We start from the raw sequence: 18,074 nt of genomic DNA, 5'->3' as shown, positions 1-18,074 counted from the left end.
GATGAGGTGAAGCCCAGATGATAGCATAGAACAATTCCAAAGCAGCACTCAGGAGGCCACAGAAGGCCACAGGAAGTCAAGTCTGTTACATGCTGGGGCTACCTTTTCAGTGCCTGAGTTTTGCATTATAGCACTCATACGGAGGGCTCACCTTCATCTTGCCACAGTTCATCTTCATGGCTGTTTATTCATGGCTGCATCTTTCACACTTTGCCTGCACCACCCTACCACTCCTGGGACCTTTGTGGTTTCCTAACCCTGGCTTGGGATGCAAAGGAGCAGATCTTACTAGAACTTCCAATTCTATAACTTTGAGGCAAGGGCAAAGAATTGGTTTCCTGGTGCTAGTACTTAGGAGTTGAGAAAACTGATGTGAAAGTAGCCTGCAAAGCACTGAGGGATGATGAAGAAAATAGTCTTTGCACCCAGCAAGTATGTTTCCTTTCTCAAGAAGGCTGAGCTGATCATAAGGCAGGGAATCACTTCTGGGAATATTTTTAGGCTGTTGCCTTGCTCACCTCTGATTTATGTCAAGGTAGCCCAGAATGCAGAACATTGAGGAACAGGGTAGGGCTTTCTAATCAGTGCTGACAGTGGATGCTGGTGATAGAGAAGACTCTATATCCACTGAACTAATGCCATTCTAAGACATGTATGCTGCCCATACTTGTAGTGTGTACATACATCTGGTTCATACATATGTGCATAAATGTACATGCTAGCATGGTAGACAGTGAGCATGAGTCTGTGCACTTTACATAGTTCAAGGTCCATACACTATTGTATTTTTCTTTTGTGTTTTTCTGAGATACAGTCTCTTTCTATAGCTGAGGCTGGCCTGCTACTCATTGGATAGCCCACACCAGCCTCACATTAATAATCTGCCTGCCTCTGCCTTCCAAGTACTAGAATTACAGTTACATGTTTTGACTATACTGTGCTAATATGAGTCAATTTAGATATTAAAAAGAAGGCCAGTGAAATGGTTGAGCTTCCTGCCAAAGACAATATTTCAATCCCTAGAAAACCACATAATGGAAGTTGAGAACAGATATATATATATATATATATATATATATATATATATTACCAAATATGTATATTTTTTTACCAAACAAAAAACCAGAGTCAATGAGATAGCTCAGTGGGTAGAGGGTGGAGGCACTTTGGACCAAATCTGACTGAGTTTAATCCCAAGGACCCACATGATCAAGAAGGAGAGAACCGCCTTCTGCAGATTCTGCAGATTGTTTTTTGACAAGTGCTATGGGAATCACACACCCACAAACTATACTACATAAATAGATGAATGAAAAATGCAATTTTGAACAGAAGAAACTGCTTGGTGTGTGGTTACTGGAGTCAATGCTTTAATGTTATAATAGATTCTTCTACTTCTTTTGATTTCTGAATGAAAGTGTTAAGGCCTCAAATGTCAGACTTTCCCATGTATGTTTCTTAATGGTCTATTCCCAGTCAAGTTCAAATTCTGGAGGTTTTCATTACCTGGAGGTCCTAAGTATTGGAGATGATATAATGGGTCTTCTTGGGTCTGGGTTTGTTCTAGCTTTGTTAAGGCACTGAGGGGAGATGAGGATTCTGATAGCAGAATGCCTTTTGGTGAGTTAAACACTTAAATAAATGTTTTTGAGAATTATTTAACTGATTCAAATTCAATGAGAGATGCAGAACCCAGGCTTTTCACAAATGCTACAGGATTTGTAGCAAGCATAGAATATATACAACTTGGGCCATAGCTCATTTGAAAATGTCTATTTCAAGAAATCTCTAGTCCTCTCTTAGGTGCCAGATGGTTCTTTTACCCCCATTACTAGTTACTGACATGTTCTGTGTTGAAGGGTAAAGCCTTCTAATTTTCTTGTCAGGGATGTAGTGCTGATCCTTAAGCTTTGTTACTATGAGTCTCAGCTGGTTTCTTATCCAACACTGGCACTGTTTAGGCTAATGCTCCATTCTCTGAGCCATCCAAACCTTCTGAAATAGAAATTTTACTAGGACTCCCCTCTGCTCATCATCCCCCTAAAATCCCAATACTCCCGAAAACATAGGAAATGCCAGCATAGCCTGACTGATTAGGACTTGGATCTTTGTGATATCTCCAAATAAGTACAGTTATCAATGAAGTTAACTTACTATAGATGATAAGGTTGCATGTGTGTATCAGCTTCCTAGCGCTGCTGTACCAAAGGAACACAGTAGAGATGGATTAAAAGGGCAAATTCAGATCAATGTTTTGACATGGGTAGTTTCTTCTGAGACCTGTAAGTCTGTCCCCTGTTTCTCCCTCAACTTCTGCTGTTTTGAAAGAAATCTTTGACCCTTCTAGGCTTGCAGGGGCATCAACCTTATCCTCGCCTTCCTCTTTATGTGGCATTCCTTTGTACAGGTTTTGTGTCCAAATTTCCCACTTCATTTTGGGTTAAGGTCTATCTTAATGACTTCAAGTTAATTTGATAATTTGTGTAAAGACTGCTTTCAAAAAAGTTGCATTTTGTGGTTTTAAGAAGGAACTGAATTTCAAAGTATGAATTTGGGTAGAGACATGGAGGAAATAAACACATACTATTCAATGTGTAATGCTGTGCTATGCCAATTTACCCATCTGGTTGTCCTTCAGCTAGCTCGAGGCTCCTTGGGTAATAGCAAATTTTTTGTTTCCTGAAGATTCCAGCATAGGGCTTTGCCTCAAGCCTTCCAGAGTCCTGGACTCTCTGCTAACTGTAACTGGCCTCTGTTGCATCACATGAATGGGAAAGAAGAAAGAGTAACTCTTGTTCCCTTCTTCATAGGACACACTATTTTTCATTCCCATGTTATCCTTTTTCATTTTTTTCCTGTAACTCAATTTTACCAAGTGTGCTTCTAGTTCCAAATGTAAACATGCATGAGATAAAAATTGAAACAGACTCTAAGATGTGTGTACTTGAGCAATTTCATCACTATGTTCCTGCACTCAGGCCCTCAGAAGCCCTCTCTCATCTCCACTGCCCAAGAGGTGAGTACTGGAGAAAAGGAAAGTAGGTTTCATTCAATCTGAAAAGAGACAGATTAATGTCTTAATTACCATCTTCCATTTCTTCAAGGATGTGCTGAACACATCCTTGTATTTGTATGAGGATCAGGTTAAGGGCTGTGAGGAAATATCAGCATTTCCACAGGATCCTGTGCTAGACAATTTGTCCTAGCCCTGAGTGGTGAACTCTTTATGAAAGCATTGTTTTATCTTAAGGTGGAAACATTTAGTTTTAGATCAGTTTTATGGTCTTGGAACCAGATCATAAAAAATAAGCAAGATCAGAGGAATACAACGAGGAGGTCATTGTCTGAGAAGAGGAAAAGGAAGAGGAATAAAGATGGAGTCAGTTATGGTGACAGTGAGAACATTACAGTGTGCTTGTGATGTGATAGTCATTGTTAACTTGACTGCATTTAGAATTACCTAGGAGAGACTTGGTGTATCGATGGGCCTATTTCCAAAGAAGATTCACAGAAAGGGTGTAGACCCACTCTGAGTACATATAGCACTATATTCTGAAGACTAAATAAAAGGCAGAAACAATGAAAGATAACAGAGCATGGCCAGTTTCCTTTCTGTACTCTTGTCAAAAAGTAAACATCTCTCTTCTGCCACATATTTCCACTTCTGTGATGTTCTGCTCAAAAACATGGGGCCCATTGACAGGCCCCTGTAAAACCAGGAGCCAAAGCAACTATTTTTCTTGCCTAAGTGATTTCTGTTCAGTATTTTGGGTATCATGACACAAAATTCTCTTTAATAGGCTCTCGGGGAGTGACAGCATTACTAGGTAATACAGTCTCAGGAGCCAGCCATCATATATGTGGTTCATCATTGACTAAAGCAATATTATGAATCTTGTAAGTGTACCTTGTAGTTACCCTTTCCCCTGCACTTGTGCTTCTCCTGTTGAGTTTTGTCATTTTCTAGAGGCAAGACCTGGTTTTGACATGAACTCCTCCTCAGCATGTAGATGAAAGACAATGGTGTGAAGAGTGTTTAGACTGTTGGTAGAACAGAAAGAAGGGCTATTTTGTTACAGCAATGTTAGCGAAGGAACTCAGGACCTCCTAATCCAAGGCAAGTGCTGTCTTACTGAAATAATCATGAAACAATGAAGAAGATACTTGTGACAGGAAGTTTTCTGACAAACACATCACCAATTTTTGCCTCATGATCCAAAAGGACCAATTACTTTAGGCATGTTTTCCAGAACATGTAATGAAAACTTTCTACTCTTACAAAAAGTACTTATATCCTCTGTTCCCCATATTATAAAGAAATATTACATAAATTTTATATAAATTTCTAATATGTATCCTGGTGGAGTTACATGATACACTAAGTCTTTGAAAAGTACAGTTGAATAAAAACTTATTTAACTTTTCCCCGGAATTTCCTTACTATAAAAAAATTTTAAAGAATTGTGTAGCAAATGCTCATATGCCGAATGAACTAGATTGTGCAATGAATGATTTTGCTGCATTTGCATTTTGTACTATATCCGATCTATTTCTCCATTCCTCTGTCCATCTATCAGCCCCTTTTGCCTGTAGATGAATTTCAAAATAAATCAAAGATATGATATTTCACCCTTAATTATTTTAGCACACCTCTCCCTGAACAAAATTGTTTAAATCGTCCATTTTCTTCCTCCAGGAGAACACATGTTATGCATGTTATATTCATATCTGTGGATATCACCCAAATTTTAAGTTTTACAGAGAATATGCTTTGGAGTCATGGGGATACCACCTGTGTAATTATTTATCTTGTGTGATCACCGAGCTGCCCCATTTGGTTTAATCACCAACTAGAAGTAGCCCTATCTAATCACATCATCCTGTGAGACACTGAAGAGAGCTGAAAGCTTGTACTGCAGGAGAGCAGTAAGGTTTGCCTTCATTTCCAGTCATTCTTTTTAGGATTAATCCACAGGCAAAGGAAACAGTTCTCCAGGTGCCTCAATGTAGAGGGATGGCTATATGACCCAAGAGCAACTTTGTTTCTTCTATTCACTCCTTACGTCACACTCAACACTCACGTTTCTTTCTCTGGCCATGTTTATGTTTAATTATTTTCTAGGATTCTTAATCCATCATCTCATGACTGATGAAGGGTAGAAGTAGACCCCTGACCCTCTTCATATCATTGTGGCAACACTGAGTCTTCAAGTGTGAGGTTTAAGGAGTGTGACAGCTCTCCAGTATTATGTTCTGCCCCAAAGGTGCTTAACAATTCCAAAACTTGAATCGGGGATCCAGAGGAGAACCAATAGTACTGTGGCCACAGAACTTTTATTCTCAGGTCATCATCAAAGAAACCTCTTTTATGCTTAAAACAGTCCGAAGGCTAGGGATACAGCCAGCATGCATGAGGCTTTGGGTCCCATCCTCAACACCATTACCTTGACCACCACAATAATAAATAAAGCAAAAAGACCCACTGGCTCCTGCTTTTTTTTTTTTTTTTTTTTTGTGTGTGTGTGTGTGTGTGTGTGGTGTGTGTGTGTGTGTGTGTGGTGTGTGTGTGTGTGTGTGTGTGTTGTGTGTGTCTTCCGAGCCTCAAACTCAAGATCTTCCTGCCTCAGTGCAAAACCAAACCAACTAACCAACCAACCAACCAACCAAACAAACAAACAAACAAAACCCCACAGTTGTTTTCCAGAAGGGTGTAGTTATTCTTACACATTTTAATCGAATTCTGCAGAAGATATGAAGCAGGATAATTAAAAGCTATTGATTGGTTTATAAAGATAATGATTCACACATAGCTGAGAAAGAGAATCTGTAATTTCTGGGTGTGGAGGTAAAGCAGTGATACGTTCTGTCTAGTGCAGTTGTGATGCACAAAAGATACTCAGCTGCTTTCACACAACAAAGGGTAAAGACAAATGATTCTTTATGAAACAAGACTCATTATGATGGCTGACATTTCCTAAAAATGCCATAGTTTGCATTTAAAATCTGATGAAGAAACCATTTTTATGGTTTTAGGTATATTCTGAAAGGCCTTTGCAGGCAATCTCATTCGAGTATCTCAAAGCAGCTGCATCTGGAAAAAGGTTTCTATGGCAACGTGTGGAAGCTTGATGTTTTTTATCCCTTTCAAGAACATAAATCACTCCATAGCCTGAGGCTTCAGTGAAGGTCTTCTATATCATACAAGCCATTGCTCTTTGTTTTCATGTTATGGTTTTTGAATGTCTCAGAAAATAGGACAAAGGTTGCTACCCTTCCAAGAAGATTTGGAATCTGTCTTTTTATCTGTGTGAGAGTAGTGGGGGGTAGAAGATGTGAATAAGATCATTTTAGAGTTTGTTTGTCAATGGCAAACATATGTGTGTATGCATGGTCTATGTTGTTTCAGTTTTGCCCCAAATTGTGATGGGTTTCTTGCCAGGGAAGAGTCATTCTGAATAAAATACAAAGAACTGTTTGGTCAAAGCTCTTCTCAATGTGTGCTTCTTTGTCCAAATATATTTGGATCTCTCCCTAAGGAGCATGTCCCAGAGCTTTGGATACTGACAGGTTCTGGGTGATTTTTATCAAGATATTCTTTCCAAGAAAGTTAATAAAGGAAACATTCTGATTTTAATCAAAATTCTGCCTGCTTCAAGAATTCAACAGCAAAAGCCTTTTGTTATGGGAAGAACTATGGCTAATGGAGAACATACAGGACCTAGAGACAGAGCAATATTTCAGGGCCAGCTCTGCCTTCACTAGGTGTGCAACTCTGGGCAAATCTCTGTTTCCTAATCTGAGAAATGGACACAACAATGCTAACTTTATGGAAGGTTAAATATGTGGGAGTGTTGGAAACTGCAGTGCTGTACAAATATGAGGTGGTTATTATTATGATTTGACTGTCTCATGTTTTTTTTTTTTTTTGCAAAATGTCAGAGGTATCTTACCATACTTGGCATGACAAAACAAATCCGTTTCAATAGCTCTAAATATTATAGATTCTTAGATCATATGAAAAGGCTTAGATACTACTACACCTATTTATTTCTGTATCAAAAAGTCATTTCTTAAAAAAAGTCATCTTTGTTTAAGGATATTAAATACAACCATTTAACAAACACATCTAAACACCAACTGCACCCTGGCATAGGAAGAGAGAAAGCATAGATAATTACAGTCTTACCATCCCAGAAATGAGCTTTCTGAGCTTCATGGGTAGCCTGGTGACACAGAGAGAGGGGAATGCCATTTAGCCCCCACTCTGTCAATCAAGCCATCTACATCTTTGTGGATGTCATTCGATTAATCAAAAAGACCTTTAGAACTTTACCTGACAGGAACATATACTTTCTAGTAATTTACACAAAGGCAAGGAATAAGCTGTGTTGTTGCTTAGATAATGGGTGACATCAAAGGGACTGTGCATCACTGTCAAATGGCCCCTTCAAGTTTCAGTCTGTCCTGTGGGATTGGGACTTAGAGTCAGTGTGCTGAGATTTGGAACGCTGTCTCTGCCAGTTGCCAACTGTATGACCTCAGGAGCTCTCCTCGGCCCCTGTGCTTCACTTCCTACATTTGCCTACCTAACTGGAATAGAGAAGCTGGCTTTCTGTCACTGCTTCAAATGTTAGTTGTTTCAGTCATGGCTTCACCTGCATGGTGGCCTTATCATCTGACTTCTTCCTACGCATGCCTCTTTCTCTTAAGGAATTTGACTTCTAATAGAGGCTATTTTTCTTCTTACTGCAGACCTTTTTTTGGGTATATTCGTGTTAAATAACTAAAGAAACATTGTCTTTGGAGACATCAAAGGACTCCAGTTCTTTGATCTGAAGGTTGTTTAGTTGTTTCTAGAATTTCCTCATAAAACCTTTGCTTTGCCCAGAGGGTGTGGGCACATGCTTTAATCCCAACTCTTGGGAGGCAGAGTTCGAGGCCAGCCCGGTCTTCAGAGCAAGGCGACACAGAGAAACCCTGTCTGGAACCATCCCGTGCCCCTCAAAACCCACGCTGCTTTGTCAGAAGTCATGAGGGTTATTTGAATATTAATGCTTTTGCAAGTCCTAAGGGAATGCCTATATCATTTGTCAGGGTTACAAGGTTAGAGGTACTTTGAGGTGCTGTGAATGTCACTGTCAATTCTGGTTACCAAGATTGTCTCACTCTCTGTTGGTAACTTTAGACTGGAAAAAGTCTTAATGCAACAATAAAGTACAGATGTTTTGTATTACTTCCAAGACAATTAATTTCCTATTTTGAAGTGTAAAAGTTTGTTAAATATCACAGATTAATCCAAAGGGCATGAAATACATTGTCAAAACAAAGAACAAGTTAGATCGGGATGCTGATTTCACAAGTCCTGCAGTTTTGCAATCTCCCTCAGAAGCTAAGTCAAGCCATTTTCTACAGCTCTGAACTGGAGACACCAATGCTAATGAAGCTTCTGGCCACTGACTTGTAGGTCTTTAGAATGATCTCAGTGTATTATTATTATTATTATTATTATTATTATTATTATTATTATTATACCCATGATCACTGGGATGCTGAAAACTTTTCATTACAACTTACCTGGCCAGAGAAATGCAGTATTTTGTTTTTGTTTTTAATTTTTTTAGGCTGGCCTTGAACTTGTGAATCTTCTGCTTCAGTCTTCAGATCACTGAGGTTACAGAGCTGCCATCAGGCCTGGAGGAATGCAATTTTTCTGTAATTTCATAGAATTACATGTATATTTCTATTATTTGTTTGAGAGCTTGTATAGACTATTTCTGAAAAAAACCAAGTAACTATTTTTGTGATATATTAATTTGCTCTGCATATTAAGGTCAAGTTTCACTAACCTTGTCGGCGTGCCCAGTGATGATAAACTTGCTTTTGAACCCTTTTCCAAAGTCAAATGTCTGTTCAAAAGAAAAACTTATTTTTTGGTGATTCTTAATATTTACATAGAGAACAGAATGTTTTCAGATACTTTGTAAGGGTTGGTACATCGAGTTATTATATTTAAATTTTCCTTTTATGGACCAAGAATGGATGCTAAGAGGTGAGGTTTTGGGTTCAACTCTGGTTCTCCCATTTACTAATTTTGTAACCTATCTGGCTGTTGAAATTGAGGAAAAGAACATTTCTCAACCTTGTGGTGAGGACAGCGTGGGCTTTGTGGAGAGCACTGAACATGAAGCTAAGTGCTCCATATTTTCGGTGGCACCTGGTAATATGAAGCCCTTAAAACATCATTATATTTATATGCAGAGCTGCTTCATGTTTAGTCAGGGCCAAATATGTTGGCCAGTGATTTTTAGGGTCAATATTGCTGCTAATTTATGAAAAGTTTTACAATAGGTTTTATTGAACAGAGGCATTTCCAGCCTTCTCAGAGAATGTGCCATTTCTCATATTTTGCTTCAATGGCAAATGTTTTAAAGGTTCCAACCCCAACACAGAAAGGAACACATGACTGCTTCTTAACCACCTTAATCACATCCTGCCTAGAGTCTGACTGCTAAAGTCAGTGATGCCATAGCCATCCACATTTATACCAGTTAAATCAATTTTTGTATTTTTAACTTTCCTTTTTTCTTAATTGATGCCTAACAGACATTTTGAGTGTTCCCCTAAGCACCCAAAACATAAGTTTAAAAATGCAAGGGATTCCCAAAAACATACTTCCATGTTGCTTAAGAATGTTCTTGTCATTTTCTGTTTATAATTATAAAACAATACAGGTAGAGAACTCCATTTGTTGGTTTGCTTTAATAACTGTTTAGGCATCTCATCAGATATTATTTAGTAACTTAAAGACAGTACCCTTTGTAAAATCTCCTATGTGAGTGTCTGTGAGTAATGCTCTATTCTATTTCCTTCTCAATTCTTTTGTTTAAGCCTCAGCATGCTGCTGAAGTTTATGTGAACTTGCTGACAACAGCTGTTACTATGGTTGTATGTGGTTTGATGTCTTGGGCTAATGCTTGATAAGAAAAAGGCCATCGGACTGTCTGCAATTCTGAATTTAAGTAGAAAATGGTTACTGTTATGAGGGTAAAACTGAAAACCTGGAGTTAAAACTCCAAGCCCTGCATTCCTAAAACTGAGTCTGGGGATGCTTCCATGCTATAGGTGTGGCTGCTTGTACTGTGGACTCTGAGACCTTACTCTGCCACCTTGACCCGGCCTCTGGGGAAAATGTTGGAGAGATACATTAAGTCAAACAATGAAATGATAATCAATCCCTCTGGACAATGGGTTTCCTCTGTGAAAATCACTGCAAGATGGGCACAGAAACTTTGCCTCATTGTGCCAGACTCAGATTATATCCAGGGAATTCTTACCAACCCAAAAGATTCAAGTGTGTCTTCAAACACACTGGTCCCAATAAATCGATAAATATCCTTAGAAATGAAGATTCTCACTTTAACACACGTTGAGATGAGATAGATGCTGGAAAGGAACTGTTTTTTTGTTTTTGTTTTTGTTTGTTTGTTTGTTTGTTTGTTTGTTTGTTTTTTACTCTCTATGTATCCTCAGTCAGAAAATGAGGCTATCAAAGAAGCTTATCTCACTAGCTTGTTGGAATGCCCTTATTGAATCAGTGTACAATAAATTCTCCCTCTTTTCTTTGTTAATGCTGCTGTGGATGGTAGCTAGGGTTTCACATGAGCCAGGAAAGTACACTAACACTAAACTATACTCCCATCATGAATTAATACAAGGGAACATGACAGTAATTTAAATGGAGTGGGCATTAGGTGTGTTACAGTAGTGGGGCCTAACACCACATAGTCATTATCTTTGGAAAGCAGAAAAGGAACTGTTTTATGTATCTTCGAGGCACAGTAGCATTTTGGCATTTCTTTGATTTTGTTTGGTCCCATGAAGCAAGGAAGTAAATTCAATTTACTATGAGAGCATCTGTTCTTGGAGGCAGCTCTTGTTAAATTCTGTGAGTGCTTTTATTTCATATTTTTATATTTGGCAATGCTATGGATAGAAACCCTGGATTTCCCATAGGCTAAGCAAATGACCTACCTCTGAATAAGTTATAGCCCCCTAGTGGTTTTAAAGATGCTGGGCCTTGGGTTTTTTTTTTTTTTTTTTTTTTTTTTTTTTTTTTTTTTTTTTTTTTTTTTTTTTTTTTTTCTGAGAGACATACCAGGGGTGGATTCAGATGGGAGGGTCAGTGGAGAGGACCTGGGAGGAGTAGAGTGAAGGGAAACCACAATCAGAATATATAATGTGAGAAAGAAATCTATTTTTGATCAAAGTAAAAAGTTTCCTTTCAAAAGTCACCTCACAAAAAAGGTACAGAGATTTAAGAGCTAAAACATTAGACCATGTCTCGGGTGTGTTAGACAAGACTATATACAGGTGTTCATATAAGCAATTTTGATGACATGAAAAATTAAAGAATGGATGAAGCCATTTCATCCTTGATCAAATATGATCAAGCATATCTGATCAGTGAACAGGCATATCTGAAATTAAGATGTATAAAACGCCAGTTTTTATGACCTTAGCTTTGAAATTTTTTTGTCAACTTCCAAAAGTACCATTTCCCAATAAACTCTAGTCTGGCTTATAGGTGCTGAAGACTGGCCCTCTCCCAAACTGTTGGTTCTTAGAGATAAACTGACAGTGGAGAATCTGGCTAACATTGGACCTTTTGGCTCCAGCACACGCATGTTCTTGATTGTGATCCTGTATATGCATTAGGTTGTCTGACCTATAGTTTGGTTGTTAAAATATGGATACTATTGATATAGTGATATGGAATGTTTATTTAGATGAGATATTCACTGCTAATGAGATGTATTTTATTCTTTCTAGAAGTATCACATGGTTTCCTAGATGGAGATTCTAGATCTCTGCAAAGAATTCCTATCTATGTACTAGTTGTATTATAGTAGATCTCATGTAAATGTGATTTTTCTTGTTGGCCAATAGCATGAGGAGCATGTCTGTTATCTTGCAGTAGATTTGATCATAATGCTTTCTTATATATTTCCCCAGGTATGGCAGCAGCCAAACTCCTGCATGACTCTGGCCTCAGTGTGGTGGTTCTGGAAGCACGGGATCGAGTGGGAGGCAGGACTTACACAGTTAGGGTAAGATGCTAAGGATGGGGATGGGAAACCTGGGTGTGAAGCTGAATTGTGTAGACTTTTGTATTCCATGAAAGTTTTGCTACTCATTTTTCTAAGAGGGGGGAACATGACTCTAGAATTTTCCATATAGCCCCTCTTTTTCTTTATCATCATCATCATCATCATCATCATCATCATCATCATTATCATCATCATCATTTATGAGTGCTAAGGATCCTCCATCCAGGAAGTTGCACATGCCTAGAACATAAACAGCACTTGTAGCCCAAACTTCTCTTTTAACTTCTCTTTTTCATCTCTTTCTTCCTTCTCTTTGTTTTAGTCTTTCACTTCATAGCTAACAGAACTAGGAATGGGAAGGAGGAAAATGGAGAAGTAGATTGTATTATAGTAGTAGCAAGAAAACTATCAGAAGTCTGGACTTCCCAACCCTAATTTGGAGGCTTCTCTAGAACTAACACAATCATTTCAACCATACAAACTAAATTTGGGGGTGCATGGGGAGTCTCATTTTTAGTTAATTATTTATTTATCTGCTTTGATTCATTTTGGTTTTTAAACATCAAATCATAATTGTATTCCACTTATGGAGTACAATGTGACACATATACAGTGTGAGTGATTAAATCAAGTTAATTAACTGTTATCTCACTCACTTGACATTTTTGTGGTGACATACTTGAAATCTACTCTTAGTTCTTTTGAAATATACAGTGCATCATTATCAACCAGGGCCACCCTACTATGCATTACAGCTCAAAACTTACTCTTCCTATCTAGCTGAAACTTGTAAGCTTTGACCAGAAACTCCTCATTCCCTCTGTCCCTACCAGCCACACCTATGAAACCTTTAGTACCCATCATGTGTTCTTTACTTTTATGAATTTAACTCATTTTAGATTCCACATTGAAGTGTAATTATGTAACACTTGCCTTTCTCTGATTTATTTCACTTAGCATACTGTCATGCAGATGCATCTATGTTGTGCTAATTGACAGAATGTCCTGCTTTGTAAAATCTGGATAGTATCCCATTGTGTATATCTTTAGTATATTTTATTTGTATACACAGGATAATATTCATTATAGGTTGGCAAATGACTCTGCTGGGGGAGACGAGCTAGACAGCAAATGATTACATCAACACAGTCAAGTAAGGCCATTTTTTTCTGTTACTGATTTATGAGTTCCTAGTTTGACTGAGGTATAGTCAGGGATATTGGGCTCTATTGTAAGTGATAGGTTCTGGAGTGCCTTGCCTTTTCAGTGGTCAGTTTTCTTTTAGACATTGATTTACTAGTTGAGTCACGTGAATCAAGTATGGAAGAGTTGAGAGAACTCATTTTTCTACAGATGCAGCTCAAATGTATCCATAACCTGTTAAATACTAACTGCTTATTCCAGAAATGTTTTGATAGTCATCTCTATTCTTTTCTCATGGAAAAACAGAATGAAAATGTTAAATATGTGGACCTTGGAGGATCTTATGTTGGGCCAACTCAGAATCGTATCTTACGGTTGGCCAAAGAGCTGGGATTGGAAACCTATAAAGTGAATGAAGTTGAACGTCTGATCCACTATGTAAAGGTAAGCCTAAAACAGACATGGAAGGCTTGCAGCTACTCTGACAGTGTATTCATTGGGACCAAAAATAAACTAGGTAGCAATTCGAAACCTATTTAGGAAAGCTGTTGACAAAGTCATACTTCCATTTGGTAAACCATGTTATAAATTAGGTAGAGAAAAATATTTGTGATTAGCTTATTAAATATATCTCTATTTAAATTCCTGTGGCACTTGCATGCTATGTAAAAAAATCTGTTTATAGTTCCTCAAATGCTTCCCTAGACTCATTGATATTTTTACCATTGCATCATACATGTCAGTTAAAGTTATTCTTCTCTGGAAATTGATGTAAAAGTGGCTCAGTAACCAAATCCCACCAGTTTCACAGAATCTCCACCTCCCTCCCCCATGATTTACCAGAATATATTTCATCTCTCTTTCCTAGAATCATTTGTGACTCATGGTTTCCTCCTCCCCACCTATACTTACATCTTATGGCCTATGGGTCTTTTCTTCTTTTTCTCTGTGTCAACCTCATCATCTTAACTTCCTCCATCCATCTGAACATCTGTGTGCAGCGCACATAGCTGAGGGGATGAGAAATGGACCACTTTTGAAAAGCAGAAACTCTGGTAGCTTTAAATGAAAAAGACAGCATCCTATAATCCACAGAGAAAACAGCTCCTGAGGATTTCCCACTGACCCCACCTCCCTGTGGATTCCATTTCTTCCATCACAAATCTTGTCTCACATCTCCCTATTCCCATTTCCCCAAAATCCTCACTTTGTTCCCAAAGCCTTTGATAATTTATGCTAAGCTAAGAGTCTTATGTTCTAGGCATCACTGTGGAGTCCCACAGAAGAACTAATAGAAGGTTTTAATTGTGACCAGTTTTGCATTTTTGGTTTATTTGAGACAGGGTCTAATTGTGTAGCCAAACCTTGCCTTGGACTCAAGATCCTTCTGTTTCTACACCCAGAGAGCTGAGATTACAGTCGTGAGCCACTCCACCTGCTCGAGCAGAGTTTTAAATTTCTTTCATTTATCTTTTCTTCACTTGCTCCCAGAGGTGAAAGAAAGCAATAGAAACCTATTGCCGCTCCCTAAGAAAAAAAATCACTCCCTCAGAAAATGGACGAAATGGGGGCTGAGAGAGTAGTTTGGAAGTACAGCACATGGTAATCATGTATGGTACTCTGTGTTTGCAAGCACATGCTAAACATTCATGATGGTCTAGATTTTCAAGCTCATGCTAAACATTTATGAAGCCCTAGGCATGAGAGCACTAACTAAGCATTTATGAGGCCCTAGCCTTGGTCCCCAGGACCACCCAAAATTAAACCAAAATGACAAAAGGACTACTAACAGTTTGATTTGTAAAATAATGTAATGCCCTTATGTCTGTGTGATATGATTAAGAAGAAGGCTGGGAGGAGGGGAGAGAGTGGGAACTGGGATTAACATATAAAACAATCTTGTTTCTAATTCAAATAAAAAAAATACAGAAAAATAGAAGCAGGTAATGAGAGAGGATTGTAGTCTGTGAAGTTAAGATATCTTATATTAGATAAACACCAGCCAAATGCAAGCCAGAGTATGCCAGGGGCAGCAAGGCAGGGAGGCCAGAGAGAAGGGGCTCCCATGTGCTTTGTCTGTCCCTTTAAACCCTATCTCGAGTCATCCTGACCTCACCTTAATGGGTGTGGTCAGGCACACCTGTAGCCAGCTTCTAGCAGGCATGGCTAACATTGTCCCCTAGAAGCAGGCCATACATTATTTTATTTTATTTTACTAGAAAGAAAATTATTTTACATGTCAATCCCAGGTCCCGCTCCTTCCCCTCCTCCCCTGACTCCCCCAACTAACACCCTACCTATCCCATTTCTTTTCTGTTCCCCAGGGAGGGTGAGGCCTTCCATAGGGGGTCTTCAACATCTGTCATATCCTTTGGGGTAGAGCCTAGGCCAACCCCCTTGTGTCTAGGCTCAGGGAGTATCCCTCTATGTGGAATGGGCTCCCAAAGTCCATTCCTATGCTAGGGATAAGTACTGATCCACTACATGGGGCCCCACAGATTGCCCAGATCTCCTAACTGACACCCACATTCAGGGAGTCTGGATCAGTCCTATGCTGGTTTCCCAGCTATCAGTCTGGGGACCAAGAGATCCCCCTTGTTCAGGTCAGCTGTTTCTGTGTGTTTCACCAGCCTGGTATGGACCCCTTTGCTCATTAGTCCTCCTTCTCTGCAACTGGATTTCAGTTCAGTTCAAGGTTTAGCTGTGTGTGTCGAAGCAGGCCATACATTACGAATTATTTAGTAATATAGAAATGAAGCAGCTACTTGATTGGGCATAATTCATTATAAAATAATTGACCTTCAAATTTTGTTTTATAAGTCTTTATTTACATGAAAAAGAGTCACATGAATTAGAAATGAAAACACAACAAATGGTGATGGTATGATTTGCTTAACAAGGCAGTCCTCAGGAAATTTCCTTTGTTAGGCTCTTTGCTTATTAAATGTGTTTTCAAATTGACTATTTAAAAAATAAATGTCTTCCTGATTCTGCCTGCATGCCTTGCAGAAAATGACTCATTGCAGCACCAAGATCTCTTAGATTTCTCCAGACAAAGGAGAAGGGCAGAGCTTACATTTGCTCTTCTCTTTGCACATTACAGGTGCTCGTTGCTTCGGAGCTGTGTCTAGGAGGTTTTGTTTAATTCTGGCAATCTTACAGCTTAAGTCCCTTGCTTAAGAAAGAATGTTCCCAGTTATCAACTGTGGACATGATGTCCTTAAATCATTTTTTTATAGTGGGTACCAAATGTGCTTCTTTTTTAGACTATCCTATTAACCTGTGCTCAGCTAAGAAAATACAAATAGTGAAGCAGAGTTCTTGACTTAATACAGGGTAAATATGTACGCCAATGTACTCTTTCTACAATTTAAAGAGACTGTTACTGTTTTTTTATTAGTACAGAAGTAAAGTGTTCCTGCTGTAAAAATATAATAAAAAACTATGAGTAGAGAAAAACATTGTTAAAAAAGAAACCCTCCATTATCTTTCCTTGATAATAAAATCACTCAAATATTCTATTGTTTCCTAGATTTTAATAGTCCAGGATTGCTGTTGTCTGACCTCTGCTGGAGGAAATGGGAAATATCTGTGAATTTTATAGAAAGTCACGTGCATATACATAAATATATATGTTTGGTATACTAGCTTAATATCTAATTAATTTTCACTAGTGAGAGAAAAACTGAACATTAATGACCCTGAAGCTCTTCAGTGTGGATAAAGGGCCACACTGAGCTCTCAGTGGTTATGTCTAGTGAGACCTACATGATGATAAAATAGCTAAGTAATAGGCCCCAAACTAAAACTTGTTTCCTACTTTGCACCGACCTTGCCCTTGGCCACATGACACTTTTCATATTTTTAACCTCTAAAAAAGTATTTGAGTGGCAAGTCTATTTCTGAGATTATTACCAGCACTCAGTTTTCCCCTACATGCCAGACAATGGTTCAGCACTCCGTCTTTTTCTCTTAGGAAGGGCAGTGCTTTGGGAGTTTGAACATTGCCCTCTATTACCTACTTTAATAATTATTGCCTCCAAGTGCCAATTGCAGTTTATGGAAATATGTAGTATTTTCCCCATATTTTTTTTAGTGGAATTTCATGTATTTCTTAACCTGAACCCTAAGATTATCAAATAGTATGCTTTTTTCTGTGTTGTCAGACCCTCTGAGTTAGCTTGTCAGAGGGGTATTTTGTTTGTTTGCTTTTAAATTTCTTCCATGATTTTTAATGGAAGATTGTTTTATGTATGACTTTAGTAATATCATACTAAAGGACCTGAGTATGCTCAATGATAAATGTTTGTATGTTTTCTAAGCTTACATTGAACCCATGGCCTTACACAAAGGAGGCAAGTGTGACAGTTTCCAGTTATATCTCAAGGTCTGCTAGCTGATATTGAAAATGATGGTATGAAACTTCCTAGAAAAGAAGGTTACATTGGCTCAAGATGGCCTGGATATCCATAAGAAAAGATAACTTTTCTTAAAAGAGGGTGACTCCTGAAATCATGAATTCTTTGGTAGTTCTAGGAAAAATGATCAGCTGATAGATGGATCTCTTCTTGCTGTCTCCATAATAGGCACCCATAAACCCCTGCTTTGATAAACAGGCCTATGTACCATCTAGATCCATTTTCTCTAAACTGTGTGTATCTATGGAGCAGCATTCTTTTAGTGTCACTCTAGATGTGTCTATGCTGGTAAAATGTGGTTTTGCCAAAACAATAAAAGAAGGAATACCAAAGTTATGAGATTTAATTATCAGTGAAAAGAGTGATCACTTTGGCTCAAATTTATATAATTTACAAGGCGTTTTTA

This window comes from Cricetulus griseus, chromosome X (assembly GCF_003668045.3).
Source record: "Cricetulus griseus strain 17A/GY chromosome X, alternate assembly CriGri-PICRH-1.0, whole genome shotgun sequence".
Lineage (NCBI taxonomy): Eukaryota > Metazoa > Chordata > Mammalia > Rodentia > Cricetidae > Cricetulus > Cricetulus griseus.
The sequence above is the reverse complement of the archived record's forward strand: the minus strand, read 5'-3'. Positions refer to the sequence as shown.